Source organism: Corvus moneduloides, chromosome 23 (genome assembly GCF_009650955.1).
Source record: "Corvus moneduloides isolate bCorMon1 chromosome 23, bCorMon1.pri, whole genome shotgun sequence".
Lineage (NCBI taxonomy): Eukaryota > Metazoa > Chordata > Aves > Passeriformes > Corvidae > Corvus > Corvus moneduloides.
The window spans coordinates 2,910,545-2,928,085 of NC_045498.1; positions in this window are offsets into that span (position 1 = coordinate 2,910,545).

Below are 17,541 nucleotides of genomic sequence, written 5' to 3' on the forward strand. Positions count from 1 at the left end.
CATTTGCTCTCCCATTCATATGCCACAAGGTGGGGGAGGCAACACAATACAATGGAGGGGTAGGAAATGTATGGCAAGGCAATGAGGTGTGGGCAGACCAAAGCAAGGGAGTGGTAGGCAAGACAAGGCAAGAGAGTTGAAGGTAAGGAAAGGGAAAGGAGGTGTAGGCCAGGGAAGGGAAGAGCATGTAAGGGTAGGCAAGGCAAGAGAGTCATAAATAAGGCAAGGCAAGGCCAGGCCCAGGTAGGTAATGAGAGGGAGAGGAAGGCAAAGCTAGACAAAGCCAGGAAAAGCAAGGGAGGGGCAGGCAAGGCAAGAAGGGAGGGAGAGGGAAGGCAAGGCACAACATGGGTAGGCAAGACAAAGCAAGGGAGGATTAGGCCAGACAATGTCAGGCAAGGGATGGCTACGCAAGTCAAGGCATGGGAGAAGAAGGCACCGCAAAGCAAGGGATGTGTAGGCAAGGCAAGGGAAGGCAAGGGAGCAGTAGATGAGGTAAGACCAGGCAAGGGAGAGGTATGCAAGGCAGGGTAAAGAATGGTTTGGCAAGGCAAAGTGGGCCAAGGGAGAGGAAGGCAAGGCAAGGCCAGGCAAGGCAATGAAGGGGTAGGCAAGGGAAGGCAAAGGAAGGGAAGCGGTAGACTAAGTAAGGCAAGGGAAGGGTTAGGCAAAACAGGGAAGGTAATGGTAGGCACGACAAGACAAGGAGAGGGAGGGACAGGAAAGAGAAGACAAGGCAATTCAAGAGAGTCCTAAGTAAGGCAAGGCAGGGGTAGGCAAGGGAAGGAATGGGCTGGCAAGGGAAGGGAATGGTATGCAAGGCAAGGGAATGGTATGTAAGGCAAGGCAATGAAGGGGCAGGGAAGGAAAGGCAAGGGAGGGTTTGGCAAGGCCTGTTCAAGGGAGAGCTTTGCATGGCCAGGGTTTGGTAGCAGGGGGGCTACAGGGGTGGCTTCCTTGAGAAGCTTTCAGAAGCTTTGCCCATGTCCAGTAGAAACAATACTAGCCAGCTCCAAGACAGATGCTGGCCAAAGCTGGGCCAATCAGAAATGATTGTAACACATGTGTCATAACATATTTAAGAAGAAGAAGAAAAAAGTTATGGTACAAATGTAATTGCAGAGAAGAGCAGGGTGAGAATATGAGAGGAACAGCTCTGCAGACACCAAGATCAGTGGAGAAGGAGAGGGAGGATATGCTCCAGGAACCAGAGCTGAGATTTCCCAGCAGCCTCGGATTAGGCAGCTGTGCCCTGCAGCCCATGGAGAACCACAGAGATGCATTGGTCCATTGGCAGCGCATTGAGAACTGATTTGTTAAATCTTGATATCCGCGGACAAAAGACCCTCTTACTAATTACAGTTGGAAAGTGCTATGTTTATTCAGGCACCGGCGGGTGGCATGGGAGTAGCCTCCTAAAGACATGCCAGCAAAGTACAAGGGTTTTCATTCTCTATTTATTACTCAAAGTTTTACATCTTTTACATGTAGATACAAAAATGCTGCTAGCAAGGATTTTCTTGCTATTTTCTAAGTCCGTGAGAGACTTTTCTCTCTCACAGAAGAGGTAGCAGAGTTATGTAAACAACCAAGCCACCTGCAACCTTGAAAAGTCTTGTTTATGGTATAGTAGAAAAATATTTTGACAATGGATGTTTTAGGATTTTAGCCAATCACTCCCCAAGGGGTGGCTGGTCCTTTGTCCAGGAGATGACTATGTAGACTATGAAGAAAAGAGTCTATAAAAGAGTTTGTAAAATAATTAAATAAATCAATCTCGCTGCACAATTCCTGCCTTCTGGATCTTCTCTCCTCCTCCTCCTCCCTATGGCTGCGGGACACAGTGATATGCCCTAGGGCCCAGGCCTCTGGTAATATTTGGGGCTGCCCGATGTGATCTGAATTCTCTGACGTGTCCTGCACGCTGCGAGCCAAGACGAATTCCTCTAGAGGTACGCTGTTCCCCTTCCCCCCCTGGGACCGGGAGGTCCAACGTGACTGAGAAATGGCAAACAGCGGCTCACAAACCGACGCTGTGGTACTGGTCTGGAAAGATGTGTTTAGTATAATGCAAACCTCCATTCCTGAAAACTCAGTTCGGGAATTATTAGACTGGGCTACCTTAAAAGGGATTTCCATGGACAGAGATACTTGCCCTGGACTTTGCCTTATGGCAGGAACTTGGCTGTGCTGTCTGACACAAGCTCCCATCTGAGGAGCCAGCAGCGTTAGAATTATATCAAACCTGGTGTTTGTTATTTATTCTGCTGACAGACCTTGACTATAGCAGCAGAGCTGGCTCGCCTATTGCGGTGATGAGTGACGGAGGAATGTCCGAGGGGGACCCCGCTGACTGGGCTTCCAGGGCAAATGATGGTGGATCAGGAACACTCCCCCCGGCTCCACAGGCAGAGCCTGTGCCGCCTCACCCTGCACAATCGCAGGACTCCGCGGCCCCCAGGGACCCCGTGCCGGCAGAGGCGGGGGGGTCGGGGCAGCGGGAGGGTGCACAGCCTGCCTTACTGCTCAGCTTGGCGGCGGCCACGGCTTATCCAGGGCCACAAATTAGCAGCTTAGCGAATTGGACCCTGAGAGCGGCTCCTAGCCCGGTTGCGTATGCACCTGGATCTAACTTCTTAGCCAGTGTAGCGCCGGGCGAGACTGCGCCAAGACTGCCTGGGTGTGGTCCGCTGCCCTCCTTGGCGCTGGACTGTTCCGCGCAGTCGCAGAACCAAGCCATCGACCTTTTAATGCAGCATCTGCCTTTGCTGACAGAGTTACCAAACATATCCCAAAGGTTGGAGGACCTGTTCAGCTTGCTACTGCAGCAGATGCCCGTGCCACCCTGCCGCACGGGGGGCACCGGGCCTGCGTCGCCAGCGCCGCCTGCGCCGCCCGCAGGAGCTGCATCTCCAAATCAGGAAGCAGCGCGGCCAGCGGCAAACCCAGAAGTAGCGCTGCCGTGGGAAAACCTGGAAGCGGTGACGGCTGCGGAGCCGAATGTGGCGGGGGAGCGAGAAACAGCAGCGGTTTTGGCAGTGACCGCGCCAAGCGCAGCCGCGGAGCAAGTGATGAGCACAGCGCCGAGCGCAACTGCGGAGCAAGGGCCAAGTGCGGCGCCAGGCGCGGCCATAGCCCCAGAGATAGTGGCAGCAGTTCGATCGGGACTGGCTGAGACGACATCCCGTAAAGAGGCTGCTGCTCAAACTGCAGCGCAGCCAGCTGCAGTCTGTACTGTCTGTTCTGGCTCTAGCGAACTTAGCCGAAGTGGCCCTCTCCATCTGTTTCTGTTCACTCCCAGCACCTCAGAGTTGCCTTTGCCTGATGATTCATCGTCAGGCAGTGAGGCAGATGAGGTTCTAGCCCCAGGTCGTCAGGCGGCTGTAGCTGCGCGGTGAAGAAAAAGGCTGCACCGGTCTCGCCCCTGGACCTTTCAGTACTGCACGGTAACAGTGCGTCCAACCCACTACAGGCGCTTCTTAGAGTCAGTTAAGATGCGAGCATTGGAGGAGGGTGACTGGAGGTTATTGGAAACACTTGGAATGCCAAATAGATCTGAGGATTCTGGAGGTAACCGGGAAGCTGTTACACTTCATCCACAGGCTGTGCCAGAAGTTCAGGATGGTAGGGATTCCCCAAAAGGGGAGATCCAAGCTTTCCCAGTGTATAAGGCTCTCCCAAATCCAGGCAAGCATGATAAGCATGAGGTAATTGCTTGGAAAGTTGCCCAGGACCTCCAATCCAAGGTGGCACAATATGGGCTAGGTTCTGCTGAGGTTATGCAGATAATAAGGGTGATAAATACAGATTTGCTTTCTCCATTTGATATCAGACACTTAGGTCAAATTCTATTTCAACCTGTACAATTTACAGTTTTTGAGAAAACCTGGAGAAAGCTGGCTGGCAAGGCTGCATTAGGGAATATGCAGCTCCCTGCTGCTGATCCTAGACAGACAGCAGGAATGGATGCTTTGATGGGGACTGGTCCCTTCTCTGATCCCAGTCTACAGGGTACTTTGTCCTCTAGCGTCCTGCAGCAAGCTCAACAGGTCGGAATGGCTGCCCTGTTGAAAACCATAGAGTTGTCTGCGCCCAGAAAGCGATATACTGAAATAGTTCAAGGGAAATCCGAGTCATTCCTCTCTTTTGTAGATAAAGTCACTGCTTTTGGTTTGATTGAGGATGACGGGTTAAGACAGTTGTTGTTAAGGCAGTTAGTGAGAGATAATGCAAATGAAGAGTGCAGAAAAATCATAGATGCCTTACCAGGGGATCCTGAGGTAACAGACATGGTCGAAGCCTGCGCTAAGGTGGGATCTGGGAACCAGAAAAGGCCTGCTTTGGCTGCATTCCTGCAGCCTGTTCACGCATTTTCTGGTTGTGAACCAAAGCAACCAAAACAGGCGAAAAAACGGAAGTGGCCTAAGCTGAGCCAAAAAGAGAACACACCGATCCCCCAGTGCAGGAGGTGTGGCAGGCCAGGGCATTGCTCGGACTATTGTAGATCCCTGACTCATGCCGACGGTCGGCCGTTGTCGGGCAACTTCCGCCGGGGTGCAAGGAGGGGGAATTGCTCTCCGATGCAGTCTCTCCCCCAGAGAGTGGCACAGGTGCAGGCACAGGCCTACCCAGCCACCCTAGAGACGGCACCCAGGGATCAGACAGCACCCAGAGATCAGACGGGTTTGACGTCCACACCGCAGCCGCAGTCGTCTTAGACTCTAGCGGTATTTATAAGGTTCCCTTGGATGCATATGGACCCTTAGCCCAGGGATCCAGTGCGATGCTGGTGGGAAAACCTGATGTTGCCCATCAAGGAATCTTAGTGCACTCAGGAGTTACTGATGTTGACTTTAAAGGTCAGATTTGCGCTATGGTCTCCACGCAAAAACCCCCTGTAACTATTCCTGAAAAGACCTGCCTTGCTAAATTAGTGCCTTTTAAGTCTTGTGTCCCCAAGATAGAACAACAAACTCAGGAAGATGATGGCAGTGGATCTACGGGACTTCCGCAGGCCTTCTGGACTGCAGACATCTCTGACCAAAGGCCACAGATGACATGTACCCTGATCCTGCCAAACACCCATCCACCCCGGATTCAGCTTCGAGGTTTGATTGATACGGGTGCTGATGTAACTATCATCTCCTTCTCTGCATGGCCTCCCTCATGGCCTTTAGCCCCTGTGGGATCGGCCATCGCAGGATTAGGAGAAACCACACAGAGCTATTGAAGCGAACAGCTTGTGGTGGTGAAGGACTCAGAGGTGTGATTAGGCCTTATGTTGCTACTACTTCCCTTAATCTTTGGGGATGGGACGTGTTGGCAGCTTGGGACGTACAGATTGGGACAAATTTTTAGCAGGGGTCACTGTGCATGAGGGCACACAGTATCCCACACTGCCTTTGCGGTGGTTGATTAACACACCAATCAGAGTCAGATTCTGCTCAGTTAGTGGCATTAAGGGCTATTTTCATGGCTTTTCAATGATTCTCACAGGAACCTTTGAATTTGGTTACTGAAGCTGACTAGAAAAAGCTTTGTATACAATTAATCACATTACAGTACCACAAAATTCAATTAATCCTGTTATTCTGAATCATTTTCTCTCATTGCAGTCTGCAGGCGAGAGACATCTGCCCCAGGCAAAAGTCTGGGTGCGGAATTTACTCACTAACCAGTGGGAAGGCCCACATGAGCTTATCATTTGGGGTCGTGGGTATGCTTGCATTTCCAGATACTGGGGTATGGTGGCTACCTGCAAAAATGCGTTCACCCTGACCTACGGCACCAGAGGCAGAACAGGCAACCTCCAAATGATGACCAGAACGCCAACCATCCAAATGGCGACCAGAATGTAGATCATCAGCCTAATGACTCTTCTGTTGATGACCAGGATGTCAACCATCAGGCAGATGGTCCTTCCACAAGCAGAGGCTGAACTTTAAAATTCTTGTTGATGGAGTCAGATAGTTAAAGCCTTAAGGACATATTTAGAACTAATAACTGATGTAGATTTCTATTTAGGATTAATAGTAGAGTTGTTATCTTATAAAACAAAAAGGGGGAATTGTAGATACAAAAATGCCACTAGCAAGGATTTTCTTGCTATTTTCTAAGTCCGTGAGAGACTTTTCTCTCACGCAGAAGAAGTAGCAGAGTTATGTAAACAACCAAGCCGCCTGCAACCTTGAAAAGTCTTGTTTATGATATAGTAGAAAAATATTTTGACAATGGATGTTTTAGGATTTTAGCCAATCACCTCCAAGGGGTGGCTGGTTCTTTGTCCAGGAGATGACTATGTAGACTATGAAGAAAAAAGTCTATAAAAGAGTTTGTAAAATAATTAAATAAATCAATCTTGATGCACAATTCCCGCCTGCTGGATCTTCTCTCCTCCTCCTCCTCCCTATGGCTGCGGGACACGGTGATATGCCCTAGGGCCCAGGCCTGTGGTAATATCTACATATGTACAACCCCAGCACCTCTCATCCTCCGCTTTGTATTAAAATGAGATCATTAGTCTTTCACACATGTACAGTTTCTTTCTTGAATTGGGTTGGTGGTCTTGAATTGGGTCAGTGGTCCTGAAAGATGAAGTCAGGAATGTCTTCTTCACAGTGACCTTTTTACCTTCTTACTGTTGGCAGGCTTTCATGACCTCTTGGTGCAGCCCAAGATCTCCTACTTTTGATTAATTATGAAACCCAGGTGCTGTTCTTGGTTCTATTAGTTTCAATTTGTTTTGATGACCATTCATTTATTCTGTTTCCTTCTATAAACAAAACTTAAAACAAAATATAATGGCAAATACTACATCACTTAGCTCTAGCTTAGGCATCTACTAATCATTAACTTATTTTTTGTTTTTCTACTTTGTATCCTAATCAATACAAATTTCTTCTCACTCTTAGCTAAAATTTTAACCTTTTGGAACTTAGACCCATGCTGGAGCAGGTGGATGCCTGAGAGGAAGCTGTAAACTTGTGGGAAATCTGTGCTGGAGCAGGCTGCTGGCAGGTACCTGCAGACCCATGGAGAGAAGAGCCCAGGCTAGAGCAGGAGTCTTGGTAGGACTTGTGACCCTGGGGGGGACCCACACTGGAGCAGGCTGTTCTTGAAGGAATGCATGCTAAGGAAGAGTGACCCACATTGCTGTCGTTTGTGTAGAACTATTGCCCATTAGATGAGCTCACACTGGAGAAGTTCATGGAGAACAGACTCCCATGGGAGGGACCCTGTGCTGGAGCAGTGGAAGAACTTGTCTCCCAGAGCAGTGGCAGATACAATGTATGGACAACTGACTGTAATCCCCCTTCCCTGTCTCCTTGCACCGGAGGAGGGGGAAGGAAGTACAGCTGGGAGAGAGGAAGGGGTAGGGGAAGGTGGTTTTAAGGTCTTATTTTTAATTCTCATTATCCTCTTCTGATTTTATTAGTAATAAATGCAATTAATATCTGTAATTCGAGTCTGGTTTGATCATGAAAGTATTTGGTGAGTGATCTCTCTCTGTCCTTATCTCAACTCATGAACTATGTTTTCTCCCCACTTTCCATCGATGGAGGGGAGTCATAGAGAGGCTTTGGTGGGAGTCTGGCATCCAGCCAGGATCATTCCACAACAGGTAGGCAGGGCAAGACAAGGCAAAGAACAGTAAAGCAAAGCAAGGAATGGCAAGGCACGGCAATGGAGGGGCAGGTAAGGCAAGGCAAGAGAGGGGTAAGCAAAGGCAAGACAATTCAAGGGAGGGGTGGGTGTCATGGTTTGACACTGGCCAAATGCCAGGCACTCACAAAAAACCATTCACTCATTCTCCTCTGCTATAGCTGAGCAGAGGAGGGGAAAAAAACCAAAGGACTCATGAGTTGAGATTGGGGTTAGGAGAAAAACTCTAAGGGCAAAAGAGGCTCAAATTTAAAGGGATAAAGTAAATTTATTATTAACAGAGTCAGAGGAGGATAATGGGGAATAAAATAAGCCTTTAAAACACCTTTTTCCCCCCCAGCCTCTCCCTCCTTCCCACAAATAGCATAGGGAGACAGGGCGTGAGGGTTTTGGTCAGTTCTTTACTTGAAAATGTTTCTTCAGTCTGCTTGGGTTGGGGAGTTTCTTTTTTTTCTGCTATGCCGAGGGGTCTTTCCCACAAGAGACAGTTCTCTGTGAACTCCTCCAGTGTGGTTCTAATTTTCACAAGTAGCAGTCCTACCCAACCTGCTGTAACATGAGTCCCTCCCGTGGGCAAAACAGTATTTCCAAAACTGCATGTCATTTTAGACCATGGGGTGTAGTCTTTTAAGGATAAGCTGTTCTAGTTTGGAAACAAGGGCCCTCTTTCTCTATCTCTGGAAGCAAAAGCCCTCTCTGTTCAGGTCTCCCACTGGATTACAGCTTTTTTAACATTCACCCGCTCTGGTGTGAGCACTTACTAACCCTTAACTTACTTGCCTTACTAACCCTTACATGTTCTTGCTTTGCCTCGCCTTGCCAATCACCCCCTTGCCTTGGCTTTATTTCGCCTCTCACTTGCCTTGCCTTGCAGACCAATGCCTTGCTTTGCCTTTCCTACCCTTTCTTTGACTTATCTTACCAATCCCTCCATGTCTTTGCCTTGCCTTTTACTTTCTTGCCCCCCCTTTGCCTTGCCTAGCCTTCCCTTGCCATGCCTGACCTTTCTGTGGCCTTGCCTCACCCTGCCTACCAGTGGTCTTGCCTTGCCTACCTAGCTTTGCACTTCCTTGCCATGTCTGACCGTCCTTTGCCTTGCTGGCCCCTCCCATGCTCCGTCTTTAATTAATTACCTATTCCTCCTTTGTCTTGCCTTGAGATTCCTACACCTCCCTTGCATTGCCTCGCCTTTCTTTGCCTATCTCTTGCTTGTCTTGCCTTGCAAACCCATTGGTTTCCCTGTCTTACCTACTAATCCTTGCCTTGCCTTGCTTACCATCCTTGCCTCGCCTGTTATCCCTTTTCTTGCCTTGCCCTGCCTAGCCCTCTCTTTGCCTTACCAACACCTACATGTCCTTGCTTTGCTCTTTCTATCTCTCTCTTCCCTTGCCTGACCCTCCGTTGCCTTGTCTTGCCTACACATGCTGCGTGCTTCTTCCCTTCTTTTTCTGTGCCTTCCACTCCCATGCCTATACATGCCTGCCACTCTCTTGCCTGGCTTTGCCCTGCCTTGCCTGCTTCTCCTATGACTTGCATTGTCTTTCTTTCTCCTCCCTTACCTATCCTTACCATCCTTTGGTAGTAAGGGGTAGGCAAAGCAATGTAAAGTCAAGCAATGTAAGACAAAGCAAAGGCAAGGCCAAGAAAAAAAAGGATATGCAAGTAAAGGCATGGGATGGGTATGCAAGGCAATGCAAGGCAAGGGAGGTGTAGGCGGGGCAAGTCAAGTTAGGAGTAGTAAAAAGAAGGCAAGGGGAATGATAGGAAAGGCAAGGAAGGAGAGGGAGGGAGAGGTAAGGTAAGGCAAAGCAAGAAGAGGGGTTGGCAAGACAAGACTAGGAAGTTATAGGCAAGGCAAGGCAGGGGTAGGAAAGGAAAGGCAACAGGTGTGTAGGCAAGAAAAGGCAAGGGAGGTGCAGGTATGGATAGGCATTGGAGTTTGAAGGCACAACAAAGGTGGGGGTAGGCAGGGAAATGCAAGGCATGTGAAGGGAAGACAAGGCATGGGAGGTGTAGGTAAGTCAAGGCAAGGGTGCAGTACATAAGGTAAGGCAAGGGAGGGGTAGAAACAGAAGGAAAGCATCTAGGCCCAATGTTTCACATGCATATGAAACCTGTCAACTGGCATAAAGACCAGCATCAGCTTTCTGGTTTTGCACCTCTGGTGTAGAAAACCCAATTTTTGATGGTTGGCTCCAAATTTCTGCCGTGAGGTGGAGGAAGTTAATTAGAGTACTTGTCCTTAGAAAGTAAAGGATGTAGTCCTGGTGTTCATTGATGATAAGGTATTGAGCAGATCATAAGGTTCCATGGGGATGTGAACCCCAGTGAGACATTTCTGTCCTGGCATCTTTTGTGTAGGAGCAATTCTTGCACATATTTGATATTGAAGGTGGTATCCAAATTTCCTGAAAGTGGGTGACTGTACTTTAACATGGGGAAGAACACAGCTAGGCCCAGTACTTCAGGTGCAGATGATAGGGAACAGCAACCACAGGAGCAGCTTTCTATTCTGGCACATTTGGTGAGAGGGCAGTCCCCCGATGTTTTGCAGTTATGAAGTTTATCATGGTTTGACAATGGCCAAATGCCAGGCACCTACAAAAGCCGCTCACTCACCTGCTCCTGCTACAGCTGGGCAGAGGAGAGAAAAATTTAATGAAGGTTTAAACAGTTGAGATCAGGACCAGGAGAAAACACTCCAAGGGCAAAACAGGCTCAACTTAGAGGCAAAAAGTGAATTTAATACTAACAAAATCAGAGGAGGATAATGAGAAGTAAAATAAGCCCTTAGAAGCACCTTTTCTTCTCCCAACCCCTCCCTCCTTCCCACCAACAATGCAAGGAGGCAGAGCATGGGAGTTTTGGTCAGTTTGTCACCCGAGGTTTTTCTTCCACTGCTCAGGGAGAGGAGTCCTTTCCCTGCTGCGCCATAGGGTCCCTATCATGGGCACAGCATGAGGGAGTTCTCTGTGAAGTTTTCTAGTGTGGTTCCAATCTCATGAGCAGCAGTCCTGCCAAAACTGCTGCAATGTGAATTCCCCCCACACGAAAACAGCCTTCCCAAAACTGCTGCGGCATGGGTCACTCTTTCACGGGGTGCAGTCCTCCAAGGGCAGGCTGCTCCAGCTTGGAAGCAGGGGCCCCCTCTCTCCACTGGACCTCCCACTGGATCACTGCCTCATGCAGGCATCCACCTGCTCCGGCATAAGGACCTCCCCCATTGGGCTGCGGATGGATCTCTGCATCCCCCGTGGATCCCCATGGGCTGCAGGTAGACAACCTGCTTTACCACGGTCATCACCACAGCCTGCAGAGGTGTACTAATTTGAAAACCAACCAGTGGGAGGCACCAAGTCAGAATAACAATTTAATGGAAATTAAAGAAAAGGAAAAAACTAAAAGAAAACACTGGTTCAAACTGACAGAGTCAAGATACAACCTGAGTCCCTGTTAGGTAGGGTGGTGGTAGCAGTCTGGTAGAATGGTGGCTGCAGTCCTCTGAAGCGGTGATCCTGTAGAAAAGGGTCTGCTCTTCCCCAGAAGGTCCGGTGGTGGCTGTGTAGCTCCTGTCCTCTGGAAATCCAGTGGAAAGGGTTGTCTCTGGTGTTCAGAGTCTTAGATTATATCCACGATGGGATGCTTGGTTCCCCCCTCTGGGTGGAGCATCTCACAATGGGGTAATGAGTCATGAGGCCAAGTGTTGATTAGGCTCATTAACAGAAGATAGTCGGGAGGGAGTTATCTCTGAGTCATGCGGCAGGACAATGATGGGCTATTAACAGCAAGATAGTCTGGGGGGAGGAGGCAAGGAAACATTGCCCCATCTGATTTCAACAGCTTCTGAGGATGGTAATAGAATACACTGCAACCCAGGACATTATCCACCCCTTATTCTATTGCCATCTACATCATCCCAAATCAATACCTTCCTTAAACTCTACAGACACACACACACACACACATACATATATATACAATGAAACCCTACACACAGTTCTCACCTAAGATTAGGTCTCCTTGTGGTATACAACGGGTTTCCCCATCTTTCTGCATTAGCCACCAAGTGCAACCAGGTCCTTGAGCAAAGACAATCCCACGGATGGGTTTGTCTTTGCCTGAGGTGGGATTAATCCAAACAGTCTTTCCTAAAATACCTCTCAGATGTACCACAGGGACCCTATCTCCATCCACTGTGTGCAAGGGCTCAGACCAACCAGCTCGATTGATGGACCCTTGGGTATTGACCATCCTGGTGGTCTTTGCTAAGTTCACTTCCCAATTTTTGAAGGTTCCCCCACCAAGTGCCTTTAGGGTGGTTTTAAGTAGTCCATTGCAGCGTTCAACTATTCTGGCAGCTGGTACATGATAAGGAATATGATATATCCATTTGATACCATGTTCTCTGGCCCAGGTGTTGATGAGGCTGTTCTTAAAATGAGTCCCGTTGTCTGACTCGATCCTGTCAGGGGTGCCATGTCTCCACAGGACTTGCTTTTCCAGGCCCAAGATGGTGTTCTGGGCTGTAGCATGAGGCACAGGGTAGGTCTCCAGCCATCCAGTGGTTGCTTCAACCATGGTCAACACGTAGCGCTTGCCTTGGTGGGTTTGGGGAAGGGTGATGTAATCAACTTGCCAAGCTTCCCCATACCTGTACTTTGACCATCATCCACCGTACCACAGAGGCTTCACCCGCTTGGCCTGTTTGATTGTAGCACAGGTCTCACAACTGTGGATGACCTGTGAGATGCTGTCCATGGTAAGGTCCACCCCTTGGTCACGGGCCCATCGGTATGTTGCATCTCTCCCCTAATGACCAGAGGCATTATGGGCCCAACGAGCTAGGAATAATTCTCCCTTGTGCTGCCAGTCCAGATCCATCTGTGATACTTTCACCTTGGCAGCTCGGTCCACCTGCTCGTTGTTGCGATGTTCTTCATTAGCCCGACTCTTGGGTACGTGCGCATCCACGTGTCGAACCTTCACGGTCAGCTTCTCTACTCGGGCGGCGATGTCCTGCCAAATCTCAGCGGCCCAGATGGGTTTCCCTCTGCTCTGCCAGTTGGCCTTTCTCCAGCGAACCCCACAGAGCATTAGCTACCATCCACGAGTCGGTGTAGAGATAGAGCCTCGGCCACTTCTCTCGTTCAGCAATATCCAAAGCCAGCTGGACGGCTTTAAGCTCTGCAACCTGACTCAATCCACCTTGTCCCTCAGTAGTTTGTGCAACTCGTTGTGTGGGGCTCCATACTGCAGCTTTCCACTTCCGGTTAGCAGCTACAATTCGGCAGGAACCATCAGTGAAGAGGGCATAACGTCTTTCAGTCTCCAGTAGCTCATTATATGGTGGGGCTTCCTCAGCATGAGTCACTTTCTCTTCCTCTTCTTCAGAAGATAATCCAAAAGTCTCACCTTCAGGCCAGTTTGTTATAATTTCCAGAATCCCAGGGCGATTCGGGTTTCCAATACGGGCACGCTGTGTGATGAGAGCAATCCATTTGCTCTATGTGGTGTCGGTGGCATGATGTGTGGAAGGAACCTTTCCCTTGAACATCCAACCCAGCACCGGTAGTCGGGGTGCCAGGAGGAGTTGTGCCTCTGTGCCGATTACTTCTGAGGCAGCCTGGACTCCTTCATAAGCTGCCAGGATTTCCTTCTCTGTGGGAGTGTAGTTGGCTTCAGGTCCTCTGTAGCTTTGGCTCCAGAATCCCAGTGGTCGGCCCCGAGTCTCACCAGGCACCTTCTGCCAGAGGCTCCAGGACAGGCCATGGCTCCCGGCTGCAGAGTAGGGCACATTCTTCACCTCTGGTCCTGTCCTGACTGGGCCAAGGGCTACCGCATGAGCGATTTCCTGTTTGATCTGGGCGAAGGCTTGCTGCTGTTCAGGGCCTCTGGGCCAGTCACGATGGGGTGTTTCTGCCACTCATTCCCAGTTAAACTCACTTCAGCTTCCAGTACAGTCAGCTGATGGGATCCTCCTGTCACCCCAGAAATAGAGATGGGTTCCGCTCCCACATACCTTGATGGCATCAGAGTACATTGAGCACCAGTGTCAACCAAAGCCGTGTATTTTTGTGGGTCAGATGTGCCAGGCGATTGGACCCACACAGTCCAAAAGACCCGATTCTCCCTTTCCTCTGCCTGGCTAGAGGCAGGGCCCCTCTATTCCTGGTCATGTTGCATGTTGCTCCCTTCCGGTGAATATGCTCCTGAGGTCCCTTCAAGAGGATCGGTCATATTACCATTCCTATACCGTCTGGAGTTCTGTGTGCAAGAGACCAGAGCCGTGTTGACTCTAGATGCACTTCTTGTGGTAGTTGTCCCTCTTTTTAGTTCACGTACCCTGGCTGCTAAGGAGGAGGTGGGTTTTCCATGCCACTTACTCATGTCTTCTCCATGTTCCTGAAGGAAAAACCAGAGATTACCTCGGGGGGTGTATCCTCTCTCCCTGGTTGGGGGATGCCTGCTCCTAATGGCAGAGACTCTTGTTGGTTCTGGCGGGATGTGGTGAATCTCTTCCTTAAGTTCCTTTTTCAGTTTCTGATGGCCTTCTTCAATCAAGCTCCGGACTTGCTCAGCCAAAAGACTTGTTTCCACGGATGAGACATGGGTGCGAAACGGGGCTGTGACGGTGTCCTCGTAAATCCTCAGTTTGTTCACCAAGACGCCCACCCTGTCCTCGCCTTCCCTCCATCGCAGCATTGCCAGGTAACAGGAGTATATCTCTGGTCCAAGACGTGCAAATCTCAACCACATCTGTGACGTGCACTGGACACCATCTGGGCTCTTAGGAAATCTCTCGTCTTCTGAGAAAATGATCTCCAGCACAGCCAGTTCCCTCAGGCACCAGATACCTTGTTCCATTGTGCTCCATTTTCCTTGGTGCACCTGGAGGTCTTCTTTACAAAAGTACCTGTCCCTTGCACTTGTAAGCAGTCGCCGCCAGAGGCTGAGAGTTTCTTGGGTTCTCCCGATCCCCTGGTCAATGACCAGATCCCAGGACAGAGATCCCAGCTGCCTGGCCTCACTTCCGTCCAGAATGGTGTCATTGGCTGCAGCGTCCCAGATGCAGAGCAGCCAGGTCAGGATGGACTCATTCGTCTGGCGGGTCAATTCCCTCCGCAGGTCACACAGCTCACCCAGGGATAGCGACCAAGTGATGATCTCTGGCTCTGCCTCTTCTGCTGGGTGTGAAGGTCCTGCTGCATCCTCATCAGTCACTATGCGGACTGATTTGCTTTTTGGTTTCTTCTTCTGAACGGGGGCAACTGCAATCGGTTTAGGCTGTTCTGGTTCAGTGATGGTTTGCGTGGGGACGCTGACAGTGCTTTTGGTTCCTTTCTCCTCTGTGACAGTCTGCGTAGAGATGGACACTGTTGTTTTGCGTTCGGTTCCTTTCTCCTCTGTGACAGGCTGCGTAGAGATGGACACTGTTGCTTTGCGTTTGGTTCCTTTCTCCTCTGTGACGGTCTGTGTAGACATGGACACTGTTGCTTTGCGTTTGGTTCCTTTCTCCTCTGTGACGGTCTGTGTAGACATGGACACTGTTGCTTTGCGTTTGGTTTCTTTCTCCTCTGTGACAGTCTGTGTAGACATGGATGCTGTTGCTTTGCTTCTTTTTACCTCCTCCTCAAGCAGACGTTGCACCACACTAAGTAGTGTTTTGTTTCTAAGCATGGTGTACACAACACAGGCCATAGAGAAAAAAGAGAATAGAACTGACAAGAAAATTATACCATCCTTAACATCCAGAGGGAACTCAATATTTTCAAAAACTGCTGTGCCTGGCCTGAAAGGCTGGAAGAAACCACTCTCTCCTCCTCCCACCAGGGGCTGGGTGTGATTGTTGAAGAGATCCCAGACATAGGAGCCCAGACTAGGGCAGCCAAACAAAATTGAGTATATATTCCAAATGGTATTCATCACCTCGCAGGTTATTATGCTATAGACATAATAAACCAATAAAGCAATTCTCATACCATTCCCTGGTTTTAACAGGAGTAATACAACAGGCAGGTAGTTCCCCATGTGAGGAAAAACATAGAGAGCAAGATACAGTACCCATGTAGACAAGCTGAGCACCATGGTCAATAGGTTTCTGTTTATACAAAATTGTAATTCTGACTTTCTCTCAGAGCAAGCGCACATTGGGCGCCAAATTATGTACTAGTTTGAAAACCAACCAGTGGGAGGCACCAAGTCAGAATAACAATTTAATGGAAATTAAAGAAAAGGAAAAAAAACTAAAAGAAAACACTGGTTCAAACTGACAGAGTCAAGGTACAACCTGACACCCTGTTAGGCACGGTGGTGGTAGCAGTCTGGTAGAATGGTGGCTGCAGTCCTCTGAAGCAGTGATCCTGTAGAAAAGGGTCTGCTCTTCCTCAGGTCCAGTGGTGGCTGTGTAGCTCCTGTCCTCTGGAAATCCAGTGGAAAGGGTTGTCTCTGGTGTTCAGAGTCTTAGATTATATCCACGATGGGATGCTTGGTTCCCCCCTCTGGGTGGAGCATCTCACAATGGGGTAATGAGTCATGAGGCCAAGTGTTGATTAGGCTCATTAACAGAAGATAGTCGGGAGGGAGTTATCTCTGAGTCATGCGGCAGGACAATGATGGGCCATTAACAGCAAGATAGTCTGGGGGGAGGAGGCAAGGAAACACTGCCCCACCTGATTTCAATGGCTCATGAGGATGGTAATAGAATACACTGCAACCCAGGACAAGAGGAATCTTGGCTCCAACACCTGGAGCACCTCCTCCCCCTCTTTTTCCACTGATCTTGGTGTTCCCATGTTGTTTCCCTCACATGTTCTCACCTCCTCCTCTTCTCTAGCCGGAATTAAAACTGCCCCCACGTTTTGACTTCTTAAATATGTCATCACAGAGGCATTACCATCATCTCTAATTGGCCCAGGCTTGGCCAGCAGCATGTCCATTTTCAGAGCCATCAGGGACTGGTTCTGCTGGACATGACAGAAGCTTCCAGGAGCTTCTGACAGAAGCCATGTCTGTGGCTGCCCTGCTACCAAAAACCAGGCTGTGCAAAGCCAACACAGAGATGGTATCAAAATTTTTGAGCTAACCTTCTGGAAATTGATACTAGTGTTATAAAAGCACATAGTCCAAGTGCTTGTGCTGCGAATAATCAGGTGCTCAGGGACAGCAACACGTTTTTTAACCTGGCACCTTTTGTATAGGAGCAATCTCCCCACGTATTCGATTTGGCAGGTTGTCTCTACATTTCAGAGATGGTCTTCTGCAGTTTTTGGCAGTATACTTATTTTGGGCAATGTAAGCAGCTATCCCCAGTTTTGGTGTGCAGATTATATACTACCTAGGGCAGGTAGTGCCCAGTAACAGTGTTCTGGCACATATGTATTGGTTAAATCCATGGATGTTTTCTATTTTGGAGGCAGGCATCACATTTCTTCTGAGATGTGGGGTTAAAATTCCTCACTGTGCAAAAGAAACAAATTTTGCATCCAAACATTGGGTGGTTTTGGGGAATTTAATTGCTTCTCCTAGTATAAAGTTCTGTAGGTTGAGAGCTGTTGAACCACTCTGGTGGGAATGTAAAAGCCAAGCTGTTGAAATTTTGTCCTGGTAACTTTCGTGGGTGAGCAGTCGGTGGTGGGGTTCGGTTTTGGATCCAGACTGATTATGACCATACATAGAGCTGAGAAGAAAAGCGCTGATACCGGGCTGTGTGGCACAGTTTAATAGGTGCAGTTGAAGGTGGAGCCAGCAAAAGCTTTCTCATTTGTTTTCATTTTCGTAGTTGGACTCTGCAAGAATGAAAATACTTAATAGACATATAATTGGGAAGGAGTTTCATATTGCTGTTTGAGTGTGGTGCAAATAAGAGTTTGCACATGGAAC